The sequence below is a fragment of the Cornus florida genome, unplaced genomic scaffold (assembly GCF_030987335.1).
Source record: "Cornus florida cultivar Cherokee Brave unplaced genomic scaffold, ASM3098733v1 CherokeeBrave_3.0.0_Hap2_Chr08, whole genome shotgun sequence".
Classification (NCBI taxonomy): domain Eukaryota; kingdom Viridiplantae; phylum Streptophyta; class Magnoliopsida; order Cornales; family Cornaceae; genus Cornus; species Cornus florida.
In genome coordinates this window covers 92,362,500-92,370,749 of record NW_026775578.1, presented here as the reverse complement: position 1 = coordinate 92,370,749, position 8,250 = coordinate 92,362,500, and positions in this window count along the sequence as shown.

The following is an 8,250-nucleotide window of genomic DNA, read 5'->3' as shown; positions in this document are numbered from 1 at the left end:
TCTTCGTACCTGAAATATGCCCCAGTATCGTAGGGGTGAGTAACATAAAGCTACTCGTAGGAGATGAGCATGCATCGACCTAGCATTTTACAAATTTATAACCTTAAGGTGAAACATGTTAAAGGGGCTCATGCCACCTAACGTCTATGTCCAAGTGAGACTCGGGGAGCATCCTAAGCTACCTTAGAGTCTAAGCAACAAGAATCACGATATACATACGTGTATGAAACGAATCATGGTTGGGATAATCCAAAGAACACGACAAGAAGAATGCTTGAGCATAAATTAACATGAATTGCATTTTCAATACAATTGAACTAGGTCTAGAGTAATCCATACAACATGACGAAAGCATATTTGAATACAAGTTAACAAGAATCACATTATCCATGCAATTCAACAACAAAAGAGCATGTTATACAGTGCAACAAGGTTTAAGTTCTCAAAGCCATCAACTTAGAATCTAAAGCACCAAATAACAGTAGTGGTTCATGCCACCTAACGTCTATGTTATAAATGAATCAGTAGGATCAATCCTAAGCTTTATTAGAATGTCAAAACACGATTTTCAATATCGGTGCAATTTAACCAACATTGGAACTTCCAATACAATGCATAAAGCACAATTTCGCAAAGTTAACATCCTGTAACTTAAAATGGAATGACAAATAAGAAACAACAAGTTACAACATCATATAGTTATCAACTTGAAAATGAAATGCGAAATCAAACAAAGTGGATACTCGGACGTCACGCCGGATCAGACCGACAACATAGTTACTTTAGGGTTACTAGCCCATGGGTAACCTCCCTATGTGTGCACTAGACTATATATAGAGGGACTATCCCCCGTACTAGAACCACGTCCTAGCCATAGTCAAACAACGACATCCCCAAGTTTCCAAAATCAACAAGTTGTGCAACAACGCATATATCAACAGGAATATGCAAGATAATCAACTATCTACTACGCACAACCAAATTTGGAAACCTATACAATACATGTTCTAAATACACAACTAATATGATATGATGAATGTCAAATCTTCAGTGTACGATTCGTTACACGCTATGCATGAAAGATGTTAAACACGAAGTGTGCAAATCATTACACAAGGCAACAATATATTTAATAAGGAAAACATATTCTCATGAATACAAACATAGCAACTATGTTATCCAATGTTCAAAACATAACCAAATGAATATACAACAAGTCCAAGTCCATGATTTGAATATAGAAACCACTTCTAAAACACAACTAGATCATGGAGCAAATTGATAGAATTTAAATAGATAAACACAATTAAATTCTCTATATTCCGATTCAATTCCAAATAACCTCAATTTAATACATGTTAAAGGACATGGCATGGTCATCACCTATATCCATTCTAAAACTCAATTAGGTTGTTGGAACAACAAAGTAGAACTTTAATTAAATCATGCTAATTTAAATCCCAAGGTTCTAAAACAACTTCTAATAGTCCCAAATTAATATATGCTAGTAACAAGTCATGATCAATACAATTATCAAGTTAAAAACTTAATTAAGCTAAGGGGACCATTAAATAGATTTTAATTAATTCTTTTAATTAAAATCCCTAGATTTTCAAACTTAACCAAATGCTCTCAATTTAACATATCTTAGAGAACACGCCAAGGACTAGTGAAATATCACATTACAAGTTTATTTCATTCAATTTACGACCATGTGAATTAAACTTTCACTAAAGTTACATATAAAATAAAAAATACAATTCTCATGCAATTAATCCCAATTTTATATATGTGAACAACTATACCTAAGCTTAATTTTCTAGCATGCCAGAATTCAATTCCAAGTTGTATATCACCATGAGGATTAAATCTTAAACATGGAATTTAATTAAATAAAAGGTTTCAAAACCTAACCGAATATTCTAAATCAAATATATGTGAAGCTATATGGCATGTAAATCAAGAATATCAAGTTGGAATTTAAATAGAGTGAATAGTGCACTCGGGGCAAATTAATTAATCAAATTAATTAATAATTACTAATTTTCAGAACACCTCCAATTACTTTCAAATTCAACTATGTTGAAGAGCATGCTAAAGCCTAATATAATATGCTAGCACATATTAATTTCAAGCTAGTTAAGGCCATGTGAATTAATCTTTCACCTAAGATAAATATTAAATAAAATCTTTAATACTTATTCAAATGTTCCAATTTTAATACACGACAGTGAGCATATCAAGGGGCAATATAAAATCATGCTACATGTTTAAACCAAGTCATGAGCAACCGGAAAAATTAGATCCCGTACAAGAAAATTAAATAATAAAATCTCTAGATTTTATATTTAATCATGCAAACAAGTAGTATAAGCATCACAAGCATGCTATATAACAAGAATTTAAACCTAGAACATCCCCTACCTCAATTTGAGACGAAAATCTCAAAAGCCATCAAAATGGAACGGCTCCGAATCCGACGAAACTACTAGGTTTTGTAGGGGACAACGCCGTGAACATAACCCCCATGAAAGCCCCATCAAAATCATAAATTGACCTCAAAACCAAACTCAAGAAATGGTCAAAATTGAATTCTAATAAGGGGGAAAGGTAGAGCACGGCGAGGGGAACAACAAACGTTAAGGCCGAAGACTTTCCATCAAGGAAAAGTGAACCAAAAGAGGAGAGAGAAGATCGCAGCACCCCTTGGGCTGCCATGGGAGCTCCAGGTCGTGCATGAAGAGGGGAGAAGATGAAAAATGAAATATCTCACCCCCCTTTTATAGAAATCTCAAAAAGTGCCCCTAACAGGCCCCGCCGGGTCCGAAAAAGTAAAATTTGACCAGACGCGCTCCAATGGCAAAACTTTGTGAACAAAAAAGATTCAAAATGATAAAATATGAACAACGGAAGAAACAACATCTAAAACTGAGTCCCGAGCAGAAAGTTATGCCCAAAACAAGTTTGGCGCAAACTAGGGCCAAAAACCCTGAAACTGGAAAACATCGACCAGGAGGAAATTTCAAGAGTACACAACTCGACGAAATGTGAAAATGAATCCTGTATGAGGATGCAGGCTTAAAACAAGACATTTTGCAATAACTTTCATTAATTGCACAATGGCCCCTCTAAAAAGTGAAAACTGCACTTATGGCCCAGAATGAAAATATCTTCCAAAAATATTTTCTTGAAAACCCCTAAAATAAAATATCTTCAAAAGATATTTACGAAAAACACCCCAATAAAAGAAAATAATTTCAAACAACTTCGCATCCACGCCCCTATGGACACCGGGAGCAACCAGAGTACTTTCTTGCAAAAGTAAAGATACGTATTTCGTGAAAACCACTCAAGATGAAGGCACGTGAAGTCAAAACCCAACTCCGAGCATGAGAAGTGAGGTTGTGCCAAAAACTGACAAACGGAGATAAGACGAAATAGGGAAAATGACAGAATAAGGAAAAGACGAAATAGCGCATAGTGTCCAAAAATGAAAAACGCGAAAATAACTCGGTCCTCAAAGGAAGTTGTCAATTCACATGAAAGAGTCTCAGAAACTAATTTTGAGCACTCGAGATGATGCTAAGCGACACGAAATAGAGCTCAAAAAGGAAAATTAAACAAAAAAAATTCATTCGTAAAATTTTAGGAAAAAGGAAAGGAAGGCAAATGACCGGGTCGTTACAACCTACCCTCCTTAAAGGAATTTCGTCCCCGAAATTAGGAACACACCAAAGAAAACAGAATAATGACCGAACAAAAGGTTAAATCAAAGGACAGCTCACAACGCACTGAAGGACAAATCCTGAAGTCTAAAGATCAACTGAAGGAACGCGAAACCAAGAACTAAGGCAACACCTCATACGAATCGGCACGTTAACTCAATGTCAACTACCGAGAGAATCCCAAGACAACAAAACGTTAAAACATGATAGAAGAAGAAAGTGATAAGGCAGTACGAACAGTGACCAGAACCCGCCCACACTTACTCGTCAGCAAGGTAGCATGACAGTATAAGGCACTAGTTCGTAACATGCCCCAGAAGGGAACTTTTCGATACCAATGACATCAATGTCGAAAATGATCATTACCAAAGGCACTACGGAAACCAGACATCTGCGAGAGTTGGGGTAGCTAATCCCAAAACTCTGACAACAATGACACTGGCACCATTATGCTTAAGATCTTAGATCTAGAAGCCACGATGGAAAAGGAAATGAATCGCAGTCGTCTACGCTCACATGAGCCTCACTCGCATCAACCAACAGAATAGACAAGAAGGTTCCCTACATGGGTCCTCACGGAATGAATTTCTCCAATCCAAGGAAGAAACTAGTGAAATAAGAACGCATCCAAGGGATACGACAAATCCTAAGAGACAATGCAAAAACCTAACATAAAGTAAACAAGTAGCATGCAACATAGCATAACTATCTACTCACACAAGTAGTAAACAAGTTGCCACATAAGCAAATAGGCATGTTTCAAATCAAACATGTTATCAAGAAGCACGCAGACATGTTATCACACCAGAACATGATAGTGACACAGAACATGTTATCAGGAAGCATATGTACACAAAAGCATGCTCAACCAATGATAGATGTCTCAAAACACTTGAACATGTGAACATGTTATCATACAAGACATTTTATCAAGATACAAATGACAAATCAAAGTAAAACAACATGTGCATGATATGCACCCAAAACCTGTCGTCTAAGGTATTCGAACCCGGACGCTCTGATACCACCTGTGACGACCATGGTTTTTAGGCCAGCGTGTCCTGTGATGAACCGTAAGGATGATCCGATAACGGATCCGAATGCGGAAGCGAAAATAGAAAACAAGACTCTAAGAAGTCAAAGTGACCTTCCATGAGGTCGTGGAACTCAACAAGAACTGATGCGGAAGCAAAAGATCAAAAATATGACAAATAAGCCCCCAGGGGCAAAATAGTCATTTCTGAAAACTGTAGATTCGGGTGCCACTGAGCACACCGCTAGAAGGAAAACGAAAAACTAATCAAGATGGGCTCAAGAATCGCATGATTCGGAGTCCGGACGAAGGAGAAACGGCATGACGAAGAAAAACGAGCACTTAAGGCAAAAAGGGTAAACTGGTAATTATCTAGGAAGAACCGGGTGCAACCGAGCACACCATTGGAAAGACAGTGAAAAATTAGTCAAGTTCAAAAAAAATTCACTTGAATCGGAGTCCGGACGAAGGAGAAAAGCCCAAAAGAAGAAATGACGTCGCAGCGGCCCGACGAGGGGCCAAGACAGCCCCATGCGCACGCCCATGCGCGCGCCCATGCACGCCGCGCGCGCGCCGGTGCACACATGGCTGGCAGCAGCAGCCCAAAAGCTGCTATGTGGTTATTTTTCAGAAAAATCCGTAACAGAGGCTGAATTCGGAGGCCTAGATGAATTTTTTTGCAAAAACACAAAGAAGAAACCCACCTCAAAATTGAGTTTTCTACGTGACGTGTGAAACAATGTAAAAAAAAATGCAATGTAAAATGCCCAAAATGCCCTCCCAAGAAATCTGGCCCAGAGGGTCGAAAAAGCTGCTATATAGAAAATTGAAAGCTAAACTTTGTAAGCGATTTCCGATGCCAAGACGACATTTTCTGGAAAATCACGGAAAAGAAACCCACCCTAAAATCATGTTTTCTATTCAACCATGTTGAAAGAAGAAAATAAAACCACCGTGAAAAGTCTATAATGCCCCTAGATAAGAATATGCAAAAAAAGTACGAAATGAATTCACAAGAAGCTCAAAATACAAACGATAAGGTTTTGCCCGGAAATGACCATGCACGCAAACGTAACTTACCTATTTGGACGTGCTACAATGGTCCACGACTTAAAAATACCACCGATACAAAATCCGACCCCCCAACCGGCAAAAAGGCAAAAATGCAACTTGGAATGAAAACTTGGAATCCAAAAATACAAAACGGGGTCAAATGACCGTTTGGCCCTTGGCCACACTTCAAACATGATTTATAAGACCCTATGAAAGAATGAAAACGGAATTCCCACACCCGATGCAACAATGGTGAACCACTGACTTGCGATTTTTCAAGGTTTTCATAGCTTTTCAAGAAATCAAAAGATACATATGATACAATATAATGGTCATTGGCCTCCGGCCTCATCTCATACATATCAAATACATTGAAAGGAGTGTACTTAAGTACACATTACCTACATGAAATCAAATATACATATTTTGACATATAAATCTACAAAATGACATTCCATGCTAACATTCGCATGAAATAAAAACTTGAAAGCTACACGACATCCAAGGAATGCTAGGCGTCACGAACCAAGTCTTCGTACCTGAAATATGCCCCAATATCATAGGGGTGAGTAACATAAAGCTACTCGTAGGAGATGAGCATGCATCGACCTAGCATTTTACAAATTTATCTCCTTAAGGTGAAACATGTTAAAGGGACTCATGCCACCTAACGTATATGTCCAAGTGAGACTCGGGGAGCATCCTAAGCTACCTTAGAGTCTAAGCAACAAGAATCATGATATACATACGTGTATGAAACGAATCATGGTTGGGATAATCTAAAGAACACGATAAGAAGAATGCTTGAGCATAGATTAACATGAATTGCATTTTCAATACAATTGAACTAGGTCTAGAGTAATCCATACAACATGACGAAATCATATTTGAATACAAGTTAACAAGAATCACATTATCCATGCAATTCAACAACAAAAGAGCATGTTATACAGTGCAACAAGGTTTAAGTTCTCAAAGCCATCAACTTAGAATCTAAAGCACCAAATAACAGTAGTGGTTCATGCCACCTAACGTCTATGTTATAAATGAATCAATAGGGTCAATCCTAAGCTATATTAGAACGTCAAAACACGATTTTCAATATCGGTGAAATTTAACTAACATTGGAACTTCCAATACAACGCATAAAGCACAATTTCGCAAAGTTAACATCCTGTAACTTAAAATGGAACGACAAATAAGAAACAACAAGTTACAACATCATCTAGTTATCAACTTGAAAATGAAATGCGAAATCAAACAAAGTGGATACTCGGACGTCACGCCGGATCAGACCGGCAACATAGTTACTTTAGGGTTACTAGCCCATGGGTAACCTCCCTATGTACGCACTAGACTATATATAGAGGGACTATCCCCTGTACTAGAACCACGTCCTAGCCATAGTCAAACAACGACATCCCCAAGTTTCCAAAATCAATAAGTTGTGCAACAACGCATATATCAACAGGAATATGCAAGATAATCAACTATCTACTAAGCACAACCAAATTTGGAAACCTATACAATACATGCTTTAAATCCACAACTAATATGATATGATGAATGTCGAATCTTAAGTGTGCGATTCGTTACACACTATGCATGAAAGATGTTAAACATGAAGTGTGCAAATCATTACACAAGGCAACAATATATTTAATAAGGAAAACATATTCTTATGAATGCAAACATAGCAACTATGTTATCCAATGTTCAAAACATAACCAAATGAATATACAACAAGTCCAAGTCCATTATTTGAATATAGAAACCACTTCTAAAACAAAACTAGATCATGGAGCAAATTGATAGAATTTAAATAGATAAACACAATTAAATTCTCTATATTCCGATTCAATTCCAAATAACCTCAATTTAATTATGTTAAAGGACATGGCATGGTCATCACCTATATCCATTCTAAAACTCAATTAGGTTGTTGGAACAACAAAGTAGAACTTTAATTAAATCATGCTAATTTAAATCCCAAGGTTCTAAAACAACTTCTAATAGTCCCAAATTAATATATGCTAGTAACAAGTCATGATCAATACAATTATCAAGTTAAAAACTTAATTAAGCTAAGGGGACCATTAAATAGATTTTAATTAATTCTTTTAATTAAAATCCCTAGATTTTCAAACTTAACCAAATGCTCTCAATTTAACATATCTTAGAGAACATGCCAAGGACTAGTGAAATACCACATTACAAGTTTATTTCATTCAATTTACGACCATGTGAATTAAACTTTCACTAAAGTTAAATATAAAATAAAAGTTGCAATTCTCATGCAATTAATCCCAATTTTATATATGTGAACAACTATACCTAAGCTTAATTTTCTTACATGCCAGAATTCAATTCCAAGTTGTATATCACCATGAGGATTAAATCTTAAACATGGAATTTAATTAAATAAAAGGTTTCAAAACC